Genomic DNA, 23,057 nt, shown 5'->3' with positions numbered 1-23,057 from the left:
TAGAAAGCTGTCAGCAATCAAACTGTGAAGTGAAGTGAAAATGAGAATTGATTTAGGCCAGTGGGAAACATTTCACAGAGACACATTTTATGGCAGTCATAACTGAGTTATGGGCAAGGTGTAAACGAAGGCAGCCCCTACTGTTGGTTTAAGCCAACTGACTGTGGCCTCTAATGCATGCCCGCGCTGACAAAGTCCACCCCACCCCACCACACACACACACACACACACACACACACACACACATATACATATACACACACACACACACGTGAGGGAAACGGAGAGGACAGGAATGTAATTAGATTCCAGAACTGTGTTTGGTGTTCTGGCCAGAGACAGTGATGTGGTGATTCCATTTAGGACAAAGAAAGAGCCAGAGGGTCAAAGTTCCATTCCCCAATTCAGGCCAACCGAGCTGTGCGATCCAGCTCAGCGTGTTCCAACCAACTTAACATACTGTACACACACACACACAAACACACACACACACACACGCGCGCGCGCACGCACACACACACACACACACACACACACACACACACACACACACACACACACACACACTCCCTCTCTCACACAAATGCACACATACAAACATCTCCAAATGAATTCTTTTGAACCACTTCAAAAGAATTGCCTTACTCTGTCAAAATACAACATTTTTGCACATGGCTTTGTTCAGTTTCTATCAAAGTACATTTCTGTCGCAGTCACTCATCAAAGGGCACGCTGTCTCTAATTAGATTTCAGGCTACACGAGCAGCGTTCTCACAGACAGTGCTTGCAGTCATCTGTTGTGCTGTGTCATCCAAGTCAAGTCTGAGAATCTCATGGAGAAGCTGTACCGGGGCGAAAGGCACGGTGCCGTCCAACGGCAGCAGCGGTTCTCAAACAGATGCCTCCGCCAGCACCGCGCTCATTCAATTAGGCCAGTTTGTTTTGGTGTCGCTTTTTCAAAGAGCGGAGTCTCCAAACAAGCTGAGCTGAACTTTCCACTTCTCCCCCCGCCTCTGAGCGGAGCAGTGCAGAGAGAGAGAGAGAGAGAGAGAGAGGGAGAGAGAGAGAGAAAGAGTGAGGGGGGGGGGGAGAAAGCAAACCAGAGAAAGAGAGAGAGTGAGAGAGAGAGAGAGAGTGAGAGAGGGCGAGTGAGAGCGAGAGACAGAGAGAAAGAGAGGGAGATTGAAAGAGAGAGTGGAATAGAGGTAGATTGGGAGATGGAGGGAGAGAGATGGACGGAGGGAGAAAATGCCTTGTGAATCTCCTCCAGAGAGAGGGGCCAGGGAGCTCATTAGTCTAGTAATGGAGCTGGCTCCACAGCTCCTCTGCCAGTCTGCCTGGGCATTCACACACACACACACACACACACACACACACACACACACACACACACACACACACACAATTTTCTCTCCTCATTTAGACCCATTTCACTGGTAGGGCATCGATGTCATGCTAGCTCCTCACAAATCTACTGAAAGAACGAGGCAGAGATGGATGCATGCAGCGGGAGAACTTTAAAAAAAAAACTCCTTTGACAGAGAGCAAGTCCATGGGAGAGGAAAGAGCCAGAGATCACAAGCACACCGGCCACAGCCGTTTATGAGCACGGCATACTAAAAACAGGTGTGAGCGCACAGATGAAATATTGGAAACATTTATTATATAGGGACATTTTATGTGTCAGGTTTTTGTATCCATTCTGTCTCCCCAAAGTCTGTCCACATCAATTCAGAAAACAGACAGCTGAGCCACTCTGTCTGCAGAGTTTCAAGGCAACCGTCTGCATTCTACTCTATATTAAAGACAATAGCCATATATTCCCATTCTCTCCAGCTTTGCAATAATATCCCGCTGAGCTAATAAGACTCTGATCTCCCTAAAAATACTCCCCTTACAAAAACAATCACAGGAGAAGGATTCCTGGGGTGACCATCACCAAATATGGCTCAGCACGAGTGTGTGTGTACTTCACGACACAAATGCTTGCAGCTGATCCAGTCAACGTTATTTAATTCCCACCGCACTTCATAAACACGCGGCGTGTTAGCTCACACTCATTACGCTACTGTAAACATCAAGTTTCCATAAAATTAATTTCTGCCGAGCAGCAAGTTCCCGGTGACATTTTTGACGGGGGTTAACTGCACTGATTTATTTTCACTCTCACTCAAGCCCCGCTGAAGTGTTTCATCTAAACGTGAGGGAGAGCGAACCTAACAGAAGGCACTTTGGGAGAAGAGATGAGGGAGCTGAGTCCATTTTCAGGATTTAAAACTGTCCGGGAGGGTTTATTTTTCAGCAATGGAATTGTTTTGAGGGGGAGAGCGGTAGGTGTTTGGAAGGGGGGGGGGGGGGCAGACATCCGTATGGACTTTATAAAGTGGCCCCTTCCCACCCATGCCAGAATAAACTGGGAAGATTTCTCGCCTGTCCGCACGGAGGGCAAATACTTCACAGTTTGCTGTCTGGTTTTCATGGACTCTAAGTCTACGTGTCAGACTTCGGCCCCGGTGGGCACCACGCGGCTAAAGAATTCCCGCTCCGAGACTCCACATGTGCAAACTCGTATAGAAACCAGACAAGAGGTTGGAGACTAAAGTGGTAGACTAGGCAAGAGGCGAGAAACCAGACGAGGTGGGAGGTTGAAGACAGCTCGGACTCGTGCAAAGAGGTCTAGAGCGAGGCTGGCGGGTGGGGTGGCGGGTTGGTGTGTGGGGTCTCCCCAGGGCAGTGGCCACCCCGGTGGCAGGACCCAGGGGTTTGTCTGAGGGGCACAGGGCTCTGCACTGAGGTGTAGGGGTTGGCTGAAGGGGGGGGGGGGGGGGGTAAGAGGTCTGATAAGTCTACAGAGAGGCACAGAGGACTGTGCATGCTGGATGCCTTCCCGGCTTCATCAGGAGAGAGGAGGGAGAGAAAGAGAGAGAGAGAGAGAGAGAGAGAGAGTGAAAGAGAAAAAGAAAAAGAGATGTGGAGAAATATCTACTATTTGCCCTGAACGTTTTTGCCAAGCTGCTCAGTAACACACTGGCATCGTAGACACGACTAATTGCTGGAGTTTGTAAACATTAAAGCAATACTGGAGGCCGCAGTGTGTGTCTGTGTGTTTCTGTGCACTCTGTGTGTGTTTGTGTTTGTGTATGTGTGTGTGTGTGTGTGTGTGTTTGTATGTGTGTGTGTGTGTGTCTGTGTGTGTGTGTGTGTGTGTGTGTGTGTGTGTGTGTGTGTGTGTGTGTGTGTTTGTGTGCAGACATAGAGTATATGTTTGTGTGACAATGTGTGTGTATCGTATGTTGCCAAAAAGTAAGTTATATGTGTGGGTGTGTGTGTCTGTGAGTGTGTATGAGCACCCTCTTAAAATATAAAATCTTACTTTAAACGGCATCCTCTCATGCATGACTAAATGGAATCTTTTCAGCTGCTCATTTAGCTGACAACAAATTTATGAGCATGATCCAGGGTTTTATATTTCGAGTGCGTCAGTCGGTCCGATTTGTTTGCTTCATCAACACAGGGCATCCCTATTAAATCAAAAATGACCAATGCCTTGGGATATTAAATGCTGAACACAGGTTTAAATAACTTTGTTGAAGGGAATAAGAGGCTGGCGCAACTCGGGAAAAGATATTTGTTTTGGAGTGAGGGCTTCGCAGGGTTGCCATTGGTTTACGTCACCAGAAACAGAGAAAGGAACAGCACGCCAGGACTGATTAAGAAAGAATCTAATCACAGTAACTATGCATGGATCACATGACCTAAGGAGATTCCATTGCAACCTGGAGTATACCAAGGACTCCACTGCCCATTAACAGCAGGGTCATATTGCAAACTATTTTCATTCACTATCGTTTTGTGTCCTCCCTTGTCCCCTTCTTATTTTTATCATTTCTACTCTTATCACTCTCTACTATTTCTTCCCTGGTTACTTCTCTCTTTCTCTGTCTCTCCCTGCCCCCCCCCTCTCCTCTTTCTATCTCTCTCCTCCCTTCTTCCCTCCTCTCCCTCCACCCACCACCACCACCACCACCACCACTTACCCTCTCTCCACCACAGAGACAAGTAGATGTGGCCACACCATAAGGAATGCTTTAACATTCCGGGCCTCTCTTATAAACTGAGAGTTGTACAAACTGGTCAAGAGCCCCCTATCCCGAAGTAAATCAGTGGCTGAGCCGCCGGAGCGCTACGGCAGCAGGCTCTTAAGGGAGAAACGCCGCACTGCAGACTGGACAATGGCCACTGGGCTCTGGGCTCGCTTTGCTTCTAAGCTGCTGCTGCTGTTGTGGTGTCTGACAGCAGTCTGTCTGTGAATATATGAGTGTGTGTGTGTGTGTGTGTGTGTGTGTGTGTGTGTGTGTGTGTGAGATAGAGAGAGAAAGAGAAAGAGAGAGAAAGAAAAGAGAGAGAGAGACAGTGAGTGATGGTGTTTTTAAGGCTTAAGAGAAGTGCAGCCACGGCCACACACACCACAACAGGAGGCGGCGGAATTGGCAGGACCTAGTTTATGTTCCCCACATTTTTATAAACACTTACACTTAGGTTGTTTAAGGGTAGATAACTAAAGTGTGTGTGTGTATATATGTGTTTGTACGTCGGTGTGTTTGTCTTTGTTTGTGTGCACATATTTGAAAATACAAAAATCGCAGAGCAACTACGTCAGGAGGGGAAATCTAAATCTTGATCTTAATTCGCTGATTTTGTTAGTTGTCATCGACTTGCATGGAGTGCACAGTGAATAGGAAACAGCCATCGTCATCTCTGATGGCAGACAGCCACAAAACAAAAGTGGTAAGAGTTAACAGTGCGGTCTTTTGCACGCTCCCTCAACTGCTGGCAGATAAACAGGATGGGCTGAGCGTGGATGGAGAAGATGCATGTGTTTCATTTAAAGACCCAGCAAGAAGAGAGAGCGTCAGGTACCGAGTTAGAGCACACACACACACACACACACAAGTGTGCGACTGTGTGCACACACACACACACACACACCCACAGACAGTAACACAAGGCCTGAGGCTGATGATGCAACCTCCCTGGAGAGAGCTCATTTTCCCATCCATGACAGCCTGCAGACACAGCCTAAATGAGGGGATCAGACAGAGGCCACAGCTAAGGTAGCAACGGCTCACACGCGGGCCAGATGAGGCCCAGATGAGGCAGCCATCTGCTTGGAGATTAACAACAACATGTCAACCCTCAGGCCATCCACACACACACACACACACACACACACACCATTACCCATGCCAGCCACACACGCACACACACCAACCATCACACATACCAACCATGCCAGCTACACAAGTACACACACACACACACACACACACACACACACACAAACACACACACACACCATTACCCATGCCAACCACACACACACACACAAAACGCCTCACTAACTAGACGAAGCCATGGCAGTTCTCCCCTCATTTTCTCCCTTTTATGGGTCAGTCACCCCTGAAACACAGACCCCAGCATGGTGGGGGGGTGGGGGGGTGGTTTATACCATGTGGCAGAGACCTGAGAAGGAGTAGCTTGTTATCGCTAAACTGTTTTGTAGAGAACCCCGCATATTCCCCGTTAGCTATTTAGCGTTTTGATTGTAATTATGACACATAGGAGGCCTAGCAAGGCTTACTACTCGCGCACTTGTGAACATCATGCTAATGTAGGGGTTCATGATGACTCCTCATCCGGTGATGAGACTGACTTCAAGTCCCATTGTGCCGACAGTGCCGATTACAGATTCCTCTTGCTGATTATGAATCCATCTTGCTGTCAGAGCTCTAGACCGTAGCAGACGCAAATGCGTGATTTATTTGGCATTGTGCTACGCTAGTTGCTGAAAAAAGCGCCAGCATAGTAGTAGCGTCTGGCGGATTATTAGCATGTCGCTAGGCTGTAAATGCCCATGGCAGTCCTCTCCACTCCAATCACACTCAGACACATGCACACACACACACACACACTCACTCAGACACATACCCTCTGGTTCAATAATACTCTCAGACAGACCATATGGGGTTATCATCAGAGTCACACAAATAACCTCTTTGGTAATCACACACATATCCTCTCTGTTGGGACCATGATCTCAAACATAACCTCTCATACTCACATACACACCATAACCTCTCATACTCGCATACACACCATAACCTCACACCATACTGTAGAGTCTGGTTTCAGCTGCCATTTGGTCTTGCCACCCTGCTGAGGGCCTAACTCAGTCCCGGGCTTGTCTTGGACAACAGGAAAATACCTGAACTCTAAATATATTTGTCAAAGGAGAAATTATAATCTGCTTGTGTTTGAAATCATTTTTAAAGTCTACATGTGAGAAATGCAGTATTATCAGTTGGAGAACAGTAAAGTTAATGCATATGATGTTTCTGTAACCTGGGATATTTGATGCATCGTCGGATGGGATGCGTCCACACCCCTTGCTCCCTGAGAACAGAAATGCCCTAGTGATTCGGGGGCTTTCTGGATATATATAGGGCAGCCGTGGCCTACTGGTTAGCGCTTCGGACTTGTAACCAGAGGGTTGCCGGTTCGAACCCTGGCCAGTAGGCACGGCTGAAGTGCCCTTGAGCAAGGCACCTAACCCCTCACTGCTCCCCGAGCGCCGCTGTTGTTGCAGGCAGCTCACTGCGCCGGGATTAGTGTGTGCTTCACCTCACTGTGTGTACACTGTGTGCTGAGTGTGTTTCACAAGTTCACGGATTGGGATAAATGCAGAGACCAAATTTCCCTCACAGGATCAAAACAGTATACTTATATATATAATAACTTACTGGTTTAATAAATTGTTAATTTACCCACCAATTGCATATCTCTAATTCTCGTAAGCCATGCCTTGCTCTGCTATAGTTGATAAACTAGTTACTTGTGAAATTATGCGAGATACAAGTTCTTTATCTGATGAAGTCAGATAAATCGTATAATATTACTTCAGCAGTCTCTACCTATTGTCGACACACGTCCTCAACCTGAGAGCAGCCAACGCAATTCTCATCCTTGTGAGGAGCGCTTTGTCACTTGCTTCTGTCAAGTGTCATTCGGTTTTTCTCATGACAAGGGTTAGAGTAAGGGTTAGTGTTTGGGTTATGACAGTGTCATGTCACTCTTATGTAGATACCTTCAAGTAAAGTGTTACTGATTATAATCTCAAGCATAACCTATGTAGTCATTACACTGGCACACAAAAGTAATCACACTGACAAGCACGCACACAATCTCTGTAATAATCACTCTAACAAACACACTTCTGTGGTAGTAATACTCTCAGGACTGAACTCTGTGGTAACCATAATCCATAACTTCTGACCTGGTCAGGCTCATGACAGCATCAGACCTCATGGGAACGCATGGAGGACTTGATCAGCCAGCAACTCTAATTGTAACTTTATGGCCAGTGACATGTTCTAATGGTCACTTAAGATTCCCACACAGATGTACTGTTCACGGTGCACTGCAATGTACAGAATGCCACTTTGGCATGCAGTGTAGGCTGCATTAGTAATACAGTAGTATTACCGCAATTTCCCGACTATTGGCCAAAGTTTATACATTGATTTTGCTAAATTTCTTCAGCTATAAGGTTAATACACTATTTTTGTTTCACCACATTTGTTTCTCAGCCCCTCAGACCTTGTAGCCTATATAATTACCTGGATAGATGCTTCTTTGGATCAGAGCCTAGATAATGAAGCAAACAAACACTCTCCACTTTCTTGCACAGACATAATTCATCACTACTGCGTCAGCTATCTAAAGAAAATTCTAATTATTATTACACACAATGAGCATGAACTAAGAACACCTGGCTGTGTTCGCATAGGCCGACAGATGGCCCAGGATTCCGCCTCTGCAAAGCAACATTTAATTATGCATGGTCACTGCATATGAATATTTTATAGTCAATATATCCAAATACCATTCTCTCTAAATGCACATTAGGTTATTGTAACTGAGCTGTGTTGACACACTAAAGCAGTGATTATTAATCAGTCCATTTCACAATTAAACTGTAAACTGTCGTTAATGATACCTTGGCAGGGTCTACAACTCTGTTTACGCCCTCAAACCTAAACCTCATCAAACTTGCGCAAAAACGCGCTGCATTTTTAACTAATCTGTTTTTTTTATAGCAGCCAGCCAGCAATGTAGCGATAGCTTTGAAATTTCAGCAAAAGTTGATTTACACTTGCCGGCAATGTCTTGTGAAATAGGCTAATTGGTTTTCACTTGTTGGTAATGGAGATGTTAAAAGGGCCTAGGATGACCAATTTTTTGCGTATGTTTGCCTCCAGGGGTCATGTAAACCCATTCCATATGCACACATGTGCATAAACAGATACACACGCACAAACATACATTCACAGTAATCCTACGTATGACACATACTCACACAGTAGACATATATACGCATGCATGCACATGCACACACACAGGCACATAAACAGGCAAGCACATGCACATGCACGCACACACACCCACCCACACACCCACACACACATAAACATAAACATGTACACGCACACATGCACACAATTCAAGAATTTCTCAGAATTATGAACAGGCAAGATGGGGGTGGGGTTGTACAAAATGTATCTTACATGTGAAATCTATGAACTAATCATGTTTTGGTACTTGTTGTCTAGCAGATACCAGTGAGAATTGAGTGTGCATAATGCAATTCAGTAAGACAGTTAGAATCATATATGCCTTTCAGCGTGACTTATTTTTGTGGAAAACATGTGCTGGACTGGGCGGCGGTCATATTTTGTACCGCTCTGCGGTACATCTAGTTATTATTATTATTATCAGAGGCAAGAGATCTTAGAGATCATCATCTTAATTAACACCCACGCTGATAACAGAGCTTACAATCAAACCCATCACTTGGCAACACACTCGTACTGAGTGAGGAGCCTGTAGAATCACAGAATTAATCACGTCTGCTCAAGTCTAAATGAGGCTTGGTCCCACTCTTGCCTCAGACAAAGAAGCCTAATTTAAATTAAACTGTTGGCTCTGTTTTATGGAGACACACTGGAGTAATTAAGAGTACACAACACACTGGGTCAAGGTGTATGAAGAAATGCTTAAGGTATTATATTGGTGAACATGGCCAACTTACACAGCCCTTTATCTGTAGACAAAAAAAGGAAGCAAAACATGAAAAAAATATGAAAGAAAAACAGAGGAAAGTAGAGGAAAATCCCCCTGAGCATTGGATCCAAGAGAGCTCAGAGGGAGGCTTGTCTATGCGTGCACTGAGGCCAGTGGAACCCATCAGAGGTGTGCGGAACCCAGTAGAACCGCACTCACCTCCAGGCTCTTCTCATTAAGACCTTAATCCCTTTCGCCACATTTACTCCCACTTCAAACACTCTGGTCAAATACACGCACACACACACATGCACACACAGACACACACACACACACACACACACACACACACAGCACCGACAGAAGGACCGGCTGACAGGTCTGGGCACCACAGTACGCTGCAAATAAATCTGTGGCTGACTACATCCCCACTGACCAGTGAGAAAACAACTAGCTAAGACCCACACTCACCACAGGCTGGAGGCAGGAAGGTCATCTGACAAATTACTCACACGTGGAATGCACACACACACACACACGCACACACACGCGCACACACACACACACACACACACACACACACACACACGAATACGCACACACTCACAGGGACAAATAATCCTATAGCTTGGATGTTTATGCACTGGTGCCTTAAACCCATTGATCACACATGAGCACTATGTGCTCTTTCTGTCAGTCTACATGCCAATATGAACAAAAACTTACCAAAACACTCTCTGAAGTACTGTATTCCCCCCCTGCTAGTCTAAATAGCTGTAGTCCATCTGTTTCTGTGACTGCTTGCCCACCCGTCACTGTGCTACCATGTGAGTGTGTGTGTGTGTGCGTCTGGCTGAACTCAAGAGCTTGGAGTCCATGCCAGGCTGCCTATCCTGCAGCGGTGCGCTTGCGGCACCAACCAAATAGGACAGCACACTTGCTAGCCAGCTGACTACGCGTGTGTGTGTGTGTGTGTGTGTGTGTGTGTGTGTCTGTCTGTCTGCGTGTAGGGTGAATGTTTTATTATGACAAATATTTGCTACCATGTAGGGTGAATGTTTTATTATGACAAATATTTGCTACCAACTTAAAGCTTGTATGTTGTGAAAATGATGTACATTGGTGTAATTTCACAAAAAAATGCTCAGAATGTATTGTGGTCTCATAGTGTTTCAATTTTATAAACCCTTCAGTGTATTTATTGTAATCAGTATTCCGTCTAGTACACTAGTAAAATATAAAAGCAACTGAAAGGTATAACTTTGGAATATTTGCTTGAAAAAAAAGAAGCAACAACAAAAAAGAAATGTACATTTTAAAAAATAAACATGCCATAACATAAGGGTGGACTCAAGTGAATTATTAAGAATGTTTTTTTATTCTATTCCTCAAAGGACCTCTTCCACAGAGAAAAAAAATGCTCTTAGTACCTCACTGCTAAAGAATGCACCAAACCTGACTGCCAAATATGCTACATGCTATCAGACATTTTTTGTGAGGCTAGACCCTCCAGAGAGATGATGAGAATTACTTCTCTATAACTAATTAACTTCCTACAAAACTGGCTTGGATGGAAGGATTGTTCAGTTAGCATCAGACTCATAGTCAAATCTGTTTAAGATTAGAACTGGTCACAGCCCAGAGACGGTTGCCATGTGGGTTCCGTGTACAGAGTCAGTTGGAACGTAGGTTCTGTCTGCAGAGTTGGCTGTTATGTGAGTCCTGTGTCTATAGATCACTAAGCTGTCTACTCAGTCCAGGGGCCCTTACTGTACAGCTATTGTAAAGTAGCCTTATTGATCCCCAATAAACATACAGTCTAATCCCATCCATCCACAAAACACATCCAGCGCCAACTTATTGGCTGAGGAACAAACATTACATAAGCATAAACTGACTGGGAAATGGACACTGCACTCTTAAAACGAATGTGTTGAAAACAACACAACTTGCATTGTTTTTAACACATCTCTGTGTCCAGATAGGGACAACACAGTTTTTTTTTTTTTATTTGTTACACATTATGTGTTGAAAATACTCTGTGTCCAGCTAGGGACAACACATTCATTTAAAGAGTGTGTAGATGAATCAGCACCTGTCTGGCTTTAACCGACTCAGCTGAGACATTAGTCTGTGCTGGTGTAGACTGACACTTACAGTACACAAATACACACGCGTACACACCCTCACACACACACACACACACACACACACACACACACACACACACACACACACGCACACACACACACACACACACACAAACACAAACACAAACAAACACTCACATAACAAGAAAACATCCACACTCATTTTCTTAATCACACTAGTGTTAATTTTGTCACCTATTTTTAATTTAGTCCTAGTCTTAGTCTTGTGACGAAATGTCCTTTTTAGTCTTTGTCATATTTAGTCATTCAAATATCATTTTTGTTAGTCAAGTTTTAGTCGACTAAAAGTCTCGTCATTTTAGTCTAGTTTTAGTCAAAAAGAAAACTAAAGGTATCTTAGTCTTAGTCAGTTTTAGTCAACACATTTTAGTCTTTTTTTTATAACAAATTATCTCTGATTACCATTTGAGTCAAATAGTGTTTCACACATCTCAATTTTCCAACAATATTGTGTGTCCACAGGGCTACTCGTCTGTTATAATTACTCATTCTGATTTTTTGTCAGTCAGTATGTTTACATGCACAGGTAAGTCGAGCTTCAGTTATAGCTCGGCTGGGATTTGACCATAGACAGTAAAAGATTGACTGGACCACTGTCATATTCGTAGACCAGTGTTTCTCAAAGTGTGGTCCGGGAATCACTGGTGGTCCATAAGCTATCCCAAGTGGTCCATGAGCAGGCGTGGTAAAATATAATATAGATGAGTTGTTTGCAATATTGAACCAACTTGTATGTAAAAACAGTTCTGCAACACTGTCTATGTAAGATATGCCAGTTTAAATCATACTGTATGAATCCACACACAATAAGCAAAGTGCAAAGACAATAAGCAAGGTGGTTCAGTGAGTAGGCCTATAGTGTAGACTAATTATAGGCTACTGTTGAAGTAGGTATAATCTTTTTTTTTTAGCTAGGGTTAGTTAAGTGGTCCTGAAACTGAAAAAGTTTGAGAAACACTGTCGAGACCAAAGTATTAATGTTTTACTCCGCTAAAGATAGATGGCGATATGTAAACACAACACATTCCCAAACAGACTCTCCATCTTAGCCATAGCTAACTTGCTAGCGAACTTTCCATATTAGCTTACTTGCTAGCAAACTTTGCATCATCAGTCTAACTAGTTAAATAGTTGACATTACATGATGAACATTTTCGTATGGACATTCTGGGGATGTTAATTTGTATGAGAGAAGCTTCAACTTCTGGGTATGTAGCATTGTGGCATAAAGCTTAGGTAGTTAGCTTGCTAACTCTAGCAGAAATCTCCAGTGTTCTTGTTCCATGGAGTTTCGTGTTGCAGCCACAGGGTTTCAGCAACAGCACGTAGACTAGCCTACAGGAAAGCTGTTGCGTATGAACTCATTCGGAATATTTTGAAAACGTAACAGCTAGATATTCTGTCTTCTCATTTTGTAGACGAAAATGAAGAGAGATTTTATCTTAGTTTTTATTTCATGCAAAACATTTTAGTCTCGTCTTTTTTCGTCAACAATAATGCATCTTAAGATAGTCTTAGTCAGTGTTTCAGGACATTACTGCCGTCTCGTCATCGTCTCGTCTTAGTCATGAAAAAAAAGGTTGTTGACGAACATATTTCCTCTTGTCTCGTCTGACGAAATTAACACTAAATCACACACAAAGTCATGGACACAGCAAACACACACACACACACACATGCACACACACACACACCCCCTTGCCTGAGGTGAATGCCCACATAAAAAAAATGTCCACCATGTTCACACCCAATCAAAACGAGGGAAACCCACGGTCCTCGCTTTCCATCACACACCTGTCAATTGCGGGTGTGTGAGTCATTTTGACCCCTCAAGACAAAACCTCAGGAGTGAGGGCTGAGACATGAAATAACAGACAGCAGCGCAAGCCGAGTGAAAAGAGAGCTTTTTAAGGCATGAAAGTTGCCAGGCTTAACACTTATCATGGGTGCCTTGTAAAGCATTACAGTATCTTGCCAGACACATGTCTAAGGAGACCTACGGTTTGCCTCTGTGGCAAATTCGCAGGCATGATCATCAGCCCTTGCATGAGAACCTGGGAAACAGTGATAATCAGTGATTCCCTTGTCAGCGCTTTTCAGATATCTTTAGATAAATGTGGGGACGAAGCACATTCATCCCAAGATACAGTATAGGGCCAACATATTTCTCAGTGCGCAGTTTCTGAAGTTTCTCTTTACCTAACACTTTTACCAATGCAATTAAGAGTAATTGTGCCAGACAACATGTCCAAGGTGTCCAAAGTGATCAGCTACCACTGCATGGCTTTGAGAAAAAACAACTTAATTTAGATGGCATTAGACTAAAACCACTGTAAACCCTGAGGTACTTTTTCTTTTGAAATTCCTGCACAACTGGGAGAAAGAGCATATATTCTTGTAGTCTGCTTGTCCTATTCATCTCAAGTGTTTACTGACGGCATTAAAATGATGGTCTGGACCGTAGTCTCACTATGACGATAAAGAACTGTTGTCTAACAATTCTATTTGTCTTGTTCAAATACTGAAGATATTTTTCTAGGGAACAGGCATATTCTTCAAACTGTCAGTTATTGGCTGTCTGAACTTCCTCTTCATAGAGACTGCCTTCATATTTTATTGATATTTTTATTTTTATGTTCCACAATCTTGTGGATGTTTTCGTTTTTTTCTAGGCTACCAAAGACAAAGTAATGACCCCAATCACCTTATTGGTAATGAATACAAATAACTTAATTGTCGAACTCAATCATCAACTTAGCGAGCTTATTATAGCCTACATTACGCATAAGGAATACAAGACGAGAGAAAGAAGGTAGACATTCTGTATTATTTTCTTCTTCCCTAGTTTCTCTGGTCTTCACAGTCCACCCAGAGTAGAACCAATAAGTGTAACCAGTAGTCCAACAAAATAACGTTAAATGACCATGAACGCCTTTGAATATTTGTAGAAACGCTCTTACCATTTCGATGAGTAGACTGTGGGTCATAAATCATGTAATGTCTCTATATCCTCATAAGTGAAACCCCATTTTCGAAAGGGAAATAAATATAACTAACAGTCAAAACCTTGATTTAAAACGCTGAGCAAAACATATAGACACCGCCGCGCAACTTGACTGTCACGAAGAACCACAGTTTTCCACGAGTTTGTCAGAAGCGAGAGCGCAAACCAGCAGCTTTCCCTGCGCGTGGAACGTGACGTACCTCTCAGCGGCAGAGGTACAGTAAAAGCGTGCGGCGCGCGCTCCTCATGCTCTCAACGAACTGCACCTCCGACTCGCTCCTCCCCGTGCCCGACTCGACCTCGGTGTGGCTCCTGTGTTCACCGGAGATCCTAAATCAGATGTCGCTTTTGTGTCCGTTGATATGTTCAGAAAAGGGGCGAATTGAAGTAGCCTACGGCTCTGGGCTGGAAAGAAAATGGTTTGGTCTCATATTTCCGGTGTCTATATTTAACATTGGGCAAAGCGCGGTAAAAATTAGGTTAATTTTAGTTAACTGATAAGCATCGTGTATAATACAAATCGACGTTAAACCATTAGATGGTGCTGATTTGAATCTCGCTGAGAGTGAAACTATGCTGCAAATCACAGATTACAGATGCCCGAGGGCTCAAAACGAATGAATTAAGATTTGTTATGATAGTGGCTTTCAATTGAAAGAGAGTGTTGGTGAAGCAAACATGGGACAAGTTCCCCTTCCTTTTGTAGGCCTACTATGTTACTTAGCTATTGGAAAACATTTCTGTAGCCTAAAGATATATTCTAGGCTACATCTAATGAAGCCACAAGGACTACTTTCTTGGTTTACACAGCATGACACAAGCACTTAAGGGGGAAACTGAGGATGGGTGATCAATATCTTCATAAGTAGAACAGCATGCCATTGTTTAAAGCAGAAATTGTTGTTATGAAAATTGTGTATGAAATTTAACCAGTTTAGAGAATTTTAGAAATTCAGATAGCCTATATGAAATTGAAGTCGCTTGATTCTCTATTCCGTTTAGGCAGATTGGCCCTGTACATGTACACAATACACACTCTCTGTCTCTCTCTCTCTGTCTATCTCTCTCTCTTTCTCTCTCTCTCTCTCACACACACAACACACTGCAATTACAGGCATGATGCAGTGGCCAAGAGGAGAAATTAGAGTCATGAAAGGTAGGATCCTGTGAGGATATATTCTTTCCGAAACTATCCAAGAGACAATGTTCTCACAACTGCATTGGACCACATGACTGTCTTACGTTCGGGGTATCATATGATTGGCTGGCCGTCTGTGCCCTCGTCCACTAGTCGAATTGTGATCTTTTGCCATGAACATTTGGAACATGCCCGATCTCGTCTCTCCCCTCTCCCTCTGAGTAGCAGTTCCAGTTCCACCACAGAACGCGACGTTCCGCCATAGAACGTGAGGCCTGTATCAGCTGAGCTCTCTGGTGAACAAAGAAAAAACTGAAGTAATTATATTTGGTAAAAAGGAGGAAAGACTTAGGGTCTAAGTCTGCCACTCTCCTTGACACAAAAGGGTTGAAAGCAAAGGATACTGTTAAAATCTTGGTGTATTAATTGACAGTGATCTAAATTTCAACAGCCACATGAAAGCGATAACTAAATCAGCTTTTTACCACCTCAAAATGCCAAACTTAGAGGGCTGATGTCAAAACATGATTTAGAAAAACTCATTCATGCATTTATCTCCAGCAGGGTTTATTACTGCAATGGACTGTTCACAGGCCTTCCTAAAAAGACTATCAAACAGCTTCAGGTGATACAAAATACAGCAGCTAGGATTCTCACAAAAACTGAAAGAACTGACCACATTACTCCAATCCCTGCACTGGCTTCCAGTAAGTAACAGTATTGACTTTAAAGCACTACTGCTTGTTTATAAATCAGTAAATGGAGCAGGACCTAAATACCTATCAGACATGCTTCAGCAGTACACACCTTCTCGTCCTCGTCAGGTCTCAGGAGAAAAACCTGTTAGTTTAACCTGCTGTTATCGCTTAGAGCACCTTTAAGACTAAATTGTTCTCAGACGCTTTCTGCTAACTGCACTGAGTTACAATTCCTGAATCTGCCTTGAAAATGACTCTGCCTTGAAAATAATTCTACCTTATCTTTTATTACTTTTTACTACTTTTGCTTTTTTTGTCTTATTAATTATTCTTTATTTTTAAATGATTTTCCCTTGTGCATTTTATTTTTTCATTTTATTATGATCTTTACCTTTTGACTATATTGCCATTCTATACTTTTATTTGTTATTACTTTTACGTTTGCTTTTGTTTATGTAAAGCACATTGAATGACCTCTGTGTATAAAATGCGCTAAATAAATAAATTTGACTTGACTTGGTGGTGGTCTGCTGGCTGGTATGCGTTGGCTGGGCCTTTGGCTCCATCAGCTCTGCCCAAAGGTGTTAGCCGCTTGCTGACATTGTTAGTGTGTGTGTGTGTGTGTGTGTGTGTGTGACAGAGAGACAGGGAGAGAATGTGTATGTGGATAAGTGTGTGTGTGTGTGTGTGATGAGTGTATGGGGGCCACAATGTTAAAGACTAATATACTGTATGCTAAATGGTTTTGACGATTGATGAGCCCATTACTACTGTTGAAACAGGAGAGGGAAGCAGACAGGCAGCACTGGTAGACAGAGCCAACCCTTATCTCTTCAGTAAGAGGCATAGAGAGGTTCACAAATCAGTCCCCTCAGTTTGTTGTCTCTGGTTACAGATAACGGTGGGTAGTTAGTCAGCTTGGTTGCAGTTGATTCCACTGTTGCTAAGCCTGCTTGCTAGTTCAGCAGTCATTAACTATGCTTGACATCGCAGCCACTTCTAGATTGGGATAGCTTGTTGAAAAGTGAATTAAAAAAGGACACTGAATATTTGGCCGTTTAGTCTTATCATTTTTCTATGAGCTAGCTGGTAGTTTGTAAGGGGCACTCACTCATTCCAGCTGTCATCAACTTTGGACTGTAACGCCTTTGCCCTTCTATCTAGCTCATCAGACTAGTTCTATGACATTTTCAATGAACAAATACAACCATTGTTGTTTTTTGTTTTGTTTTTGAGTGCAGCCCATAGATTGCGCTTTATGTCAAAAATAAATTACGTGGGAGCGACGTTGAGAATAGTTATCACAGTTACTACTGAATAGATCATTGATATAGAACGGTGATTAAACGTTTTTACCAAATTTACTTCACAGGTGTTCCGATGGTACAGAATTAATTAATAGCCCCTTGTCAGCCAATCAGAAAATAGTATTTCTTGTCTCCGGGGAATAAGTTGTCACATTGTGTTTATTAGTTTAATGTCTAGCTCGCAATAGGGCTCTTCCAGGAAACACAGTCGAGATGGTTCTTTGAAAGTTCACAATGAATGACTCGATTAAAGCATTACGACTAACTTAGTTATGCTGTAGAGCATGCAGCACCACAGGCAGTGGCCTCTTATCTTAAAGCAACACCAAAGAGTTTTTTGTACCTTAAAATAATGTTTCCAAAATCGTTTCAGTGGTTCATTAACTCATAACAGGGTGAACGGCACTTCTGCATTCGATTCGCAACCCTCTATCGGCTCTAACCACACTATGCAAGTTTGCCAGATTGGGTAGCGGATCTGTAGTTTGATGGAATTAGACATAACAAACTACAAATTTGACTAGCTTCTGATGTCACAATACTTCATACATTCATAAAATTATGCTAGTCTACCTTGTTTGTGGACATTGTTATTTCCAAAGCCGGTGCTGGTTAAACAAATAGTCTGCATGCGACAGAGAAAAAGTGCTTTGGTGTTCGATTACATTAGATTCCATTATATTCAATACAACCCAGCACCCAATACATTCCGCTGAACGCTTTCACCACCGCCATGTAGACTTCAATTCTATTTTTGTTGGCCCAGCTCAATAAAACCCAATGCTAGTGAATGCAGTTGACAGAAAGTGTCGGCACACTGATGTCAGCGCCTTTGTGCACTGCACTTAAAGCTTTTCTTCTCTGCAGTTCTCACGTCCCTACCATCACAGCCTCCTGCCTTCCCACTCGTCCGTCTCCTGACCCACATGTGCAGAAGCTGAAGCCTCGGGCTGGATCCTCGTCTGTGCAGCTCGGGCCCAGTGAGGCAGCAGCCACCCTATCCCCACCGCCATGAGCTCATCACGGGCCACTTGCCCGAACAGGACACGGTGTGCCCAGACCTCCACATCTACTGGATTAGTCACTCCGACAGAGCGGCAGGCGGGACTGCTGATCAGAGTGAAATGGAGGTGGCCTGCCTGCGGTCAGGTAGAGTGGATGTGTGTGTGTGTGTGTGTGTGTCCATTTGTTTGTGTGTGAGTGTGTGTGTGTGTGTGATTGTCTGTGTGCATGTGTGTTTGAGCTGGTAAGGTCATGGTGGCTACTTCTTCCCTCGTCTGGAGGAGAATAGCCTTCCTGGAGGGAGAATGAGAAAGTTTCACCAGAGTGGCTCCCAGAGTTGTGATTGGCCCCGATGGGCCTGCCCTAGATTAGACATGGCTCTGATTGGCCCCGGCAGGACCTGACCCTGATTTGGCATGGCCTTGACAGGCCCTAGCTGACCCCTTCGTTCGTTAGTTTGAGCCAGGCCTCATGCTGGCCAACCAAACACTCGGAATAACATGATGTCCTTCATCTTGGCCACAGGGGGTGACACGACAGCCATTAAGTTTAGTCTGCACCTACTCTCTGCACCGAGTCCAGCTGGCCAACTCCTGATGTGTTTACTAAAGCTGTGCTTCATCTGACGAGTGACTCTTTGAGGCTGGTTGACCACCCACATGAAGGAGCTTACTGATCACGGTGTCTGCCATATTTGTAACATGTCACCTGGAATTATGGGAGCTTGCTGAGGTGCGAGATATTTTTACGATTTGAGTGTTCTCATATGCCTACTGTAAGTGCCTAAAGGCACGTGGAGATTAATGCACACAGTGGCGAGCGCATGGCAGAGAGTGGGCTTATCTGTGGCATTCTGAATGTTACTCACCAATGTCTCGCCTCTGCCCTAAACCAAACACAGCCAGAAGGAGATAAACAAAATGGTGCACAGCCACACACACACACATGCATGCACACACGCACGCACACACATACAGTACACATGCACACACTCTCACACACACACACTCTCTCTCACACACACACACACACACACACACACACACACACACACACACTTTAGCCTTTTCTTTGCAGACTAACAGAGCATTTCAAAGATGTTGAAGCCATACTCATAGCTTTTGTGAGAAGCATTTGTGGATGCTTCATTGTTGTTATGTAAATTAGGCTCAGTGCCGCACTGTTCATTTGGGGATTGAACCTTCCTCAGTCCAGGCAAGTCTCAATGACTGAAAAAACTCATGTAGCCTGCTGAAAACCGTGTCTGTTGACATGCAAACAAGCACCTTTAATTTAATTCTGGAACCCTGTTACTGTACGTCCTAAGACGTATACTGTATATTTGTTTGTTTGTTCACTACACTACATAAATTGTTAAACTTTATATTCATGCATTGTATTTGTGTGGACTGTGGTTGCGGTATGTTGCATGCTGTCTGTGTTGCATTCTATTGCATGTTGTGCTGTTTTCTCTCTGTGTCTCTCTGCTCCTTCCAATTAAGGTCACATGGAGAAGAAGATTGGCCCATTGGTGAAGTCTGTTCCCATTGGCTTAAGAGACAACGAGGCAGTGGGATAAAAGCCTGGCTGCCCTCTTCACTACAGATCTTCCCTGCTCCAGACAGTTGTTGGACGTTGTGACGTTGTGACGTTGTGACGTTGTGACGTTGTGACGTTGTGACGTTGTGACGTTGTGACGTTGTGACGTTGTGACGACTAACTGTTTTGCATTTTAGTTTTGTGTTTGTAACTTTCTGTTTAGCCTTAAACCTTTCTGGGAAGCTTTGTTGGGAGGCCGGGTGCCATTTCCTTGTAATTGTTTTCCTGTTTTTGGTTAGTTAGGGATTGAGGTTAGTTTATGTTTATTTTATCTTTTGTTTTGAGGTAAGTTAATTCCACTCCTTAATACTAGATATTTGGGTTTGCTATTTCGGCCTTTCCCCTTCCTGAAGTTTCATGTTAATGCTTCCTCTATTTTGTATAAATGTAAGAAATTGAAAATCTTATTTCATAAATCTCTTGTGCTGAGGTCAGGAGATGGTAATTTCTACTTTTTCAGTTATATCGCCCTAACCCCTAGCGCCAAAAAGGAGGTAACATAACAACCCCGTATTGAAACTGATTTGGTGTAGTGTAGCGGAGGCCTCAGGTTCCCTGCATTTTGGCCTCAGATGCACTCTCTGCCTCCATCTGTCTGTAAGTCTTTCTCCCCGTCTTTTACTCTCTCTCTCCCTCTCTTTCTCTCTTTCTTTCTCCCTCAGTCTCTTTGTCCATCGCTCTCTCGCTCTCTCTCTCGCTCTCTCCCTCTCACCTCCTTCTCTCTATCTTTCTGTCCCTCTCTCGCTCTCTCCCTCTCACCTCCTTCTCTCTATCTTTCTGTCCCTCTCTCACTCTCCCTCTCTTCCTCTAAGGGACAAGTTGGACTTAATTAAAGTGGAGAACCATAATGTTGGCCTCTTTCTTCTTATCAAGAAAAGGCTTTTGATCGAGTAGAGCATGATTACATCTTTAGTGCACTTCAAGCATTTGGGTTTGGTCCTTTTTCGTTAAGCTTCTGTCTGGCTAATTTGTATGGCTAATTTGTTAATTTGCTTGACTACCTTTCAGAAGAGCGCCTCTGCCAGAGTGAACTGGGGGGAAAGCCTCTCTCTGCTACTAGGGCAATGGCAGGGCATGGCAGTGCCACCGTTGCCCATGCACTGTCAGTGGGGCAGGGAGGGGCTGAAAATCCTGGGAATCTTCTTTGGCACTGAACAATACATGCACAGGAAATGGGAGGGATTGTCTGAGAAGATGCAAGGAAGGTTGCAGAGATGGGAGTGGATTAAACCGCAGTTGTCGTACAGAGGGCGAGTGCTAGTGGTCAATAATTTGGCTGCTTCAATGCTTTGGCACCGATTAACTGTTTTAAACCCACCTGCAGATCTTCTGGTCTCCCTACAGAGGAGGTTTGTGAACTTCTTCTGGGATGAGAATCATTGGCTCCCTCCTGGAGTGCTGTACTTGCCCTTAGCTGAAGGGGTCAAGGCCTGATCCACCTGACCAGCAAAGTGAAAGCAATGAGACTTCAGTCCACTCAGAAGTTGCGGTATGGGACTGACCTTTCATGGGTGGACTTTGGCCTTGCCTTGTTGAGGTCTAAGACTGACTTGTTCTTTGACCGGCATCTGTTTCTTGTGTCGTGTTTTGACTGTGTTCATACTAATGACTTTTACACTTCAGTGTTACAAGCCTGGAGGCACTTTAGGGTGTCTCGGTTTGAACACTATGGCATAGATGAACCGTTGTTTTCAAATCCTTTATGGTCAAAAGCAAGGGTTACGTCTGAAAGCATTGTATCCATGTTTAGACAAGCAAAAATAACAAAACTTGGACACCTGCTTAATTTCACTGCTGGACGTTGGCTCTCTGTTCCTAAGCATACATCTATGTTGGGCTGTAGGTCTGAAAGGGTGGTGGGAGATGTACTGAAAAATCTAAAGGAAAGTTTTCCACAAAGCCTTGTAAACTGTGTTGATCGTTGGCTTGAGGGCGGTCCAGTTGATGCCCGGTTTCCTGATTTGTATATCAAATACCTACAGAGAGACTGCTCTCCTTCAAGGGGATGCAAGATGTGTATTTTGCTACAGTGGACAAGACACTTCTGTACAATACTCTTGTTAAGTGTGCAAATTTTAATGTGCTCAGGGACAGATGTGATACAAAGTGGAGGACTCACTTTGGGGGCAATAAACTTGCTACCCAGATGGAGGGTCCTGTACAAGGGTCCTATCCCTAAAAGATCTGGTGACCTTCAGTGGTGTGTGCTGCACAGTGCCATGGCCACAAAGGCGCACACACACACACACACACACACACACACACCTGCACAGTGCCATGGCCACAAAGGTCTTTGTAGCAAAACTGAGGTCTGATATTTCCCCCATGTGCAGGTTTTGTGATGTCCCTGATAAAAAATCTCCACTGTTTTTGTGACTGCTTACAATTGGTTTCCTTTTTTCATCTTTTGGAGGCAGTGTTTCAAAGATTAGGCTTTACTGTACCTTCTCGAAAGAACTTTTCATTTGTGGGGTCAAGTACTCCAAAGCCAAAAAAAGATCTGTGCGGCTGCCTGAACTTTCTAATTGGTCAAGCAAAGCTGACCATTTGGAAAGGGAATCGATTGGGGGAGGAGAGGATATCTGTGAACTTAGTGGAAATGTTTAAAGGGTTAGTGGAGTCGAGGGTCAGAGTGGACTATGCCTTCCAAGTTACAAATAACCTATAAATAGTTGGTTTGGACGTAAATGGTGTGTGGGTAAAGGCTTGATCCATTTTGCTGATGATTGAAGACTGATTTTTAAATGATGAAACAACATTCTGGACCACTGGTTTGCTGTGTGTATTAACGGGGGGCGGGGGGGATTGAGTAGTTGATCCATAGTATGGTTCAATAAAAGGGACTTTACAAGTCAAAAGTATCTTCCTCTCTCTCCCTCCCTCTGTCTCTTTCTCCCTCTCCTACCTATCTTGCCCATTTTCTGACACACACAGATCACCCAGCCTTCTCCTGGGTCCCAGCCAGCCTGCTTGTTAAAAGGCTACACACAGCATCCCCTTTTTATATTTCTAGTGTTT

The 23,057-nt window shown here is 43.8% G+C and overlaps 1 protein-coding gene across 1 annotated transcript in view; it reads right to left on the bottom strand.

Annotated features, from left to right (window-relative positions):
• The window catches only part of htr4 (5-hydroxytryptamine receptor 4), a 117,869-nt gene extending 103,292 nt beyond the window's left edge, over positions 1-14,577 (bottom strand). The window contains 1 exon segment of the mRNA XM_048263744.1: positions 14,252-14,577. The gene's annotated coding sequence lies outside the window, so the exon portion shown is untranslated.
• Positions 14,578-23,057: the final 8,480 nt, after the last annotated feature.

This window comes from Alosa alosa, chromosome 14, assembly GCF_017589495.1.
Source record: "Alosa alosa isolate M-15738 ecotype Scorff River chromosome 14, AALO_Geno_1.1, whole genome shotgun sequence".
In the NCBI taxonomy this organism is placed as follows: domain Eukaryota; kingdom Metazoa; phylum Chordata; class Actinopteri; order Clupeiformes; family Clupeidae; genus Alosa; species Alosa alosa.
This window is presented reverse-complemented; position numbering and strand designations above follow the sequence as displayed.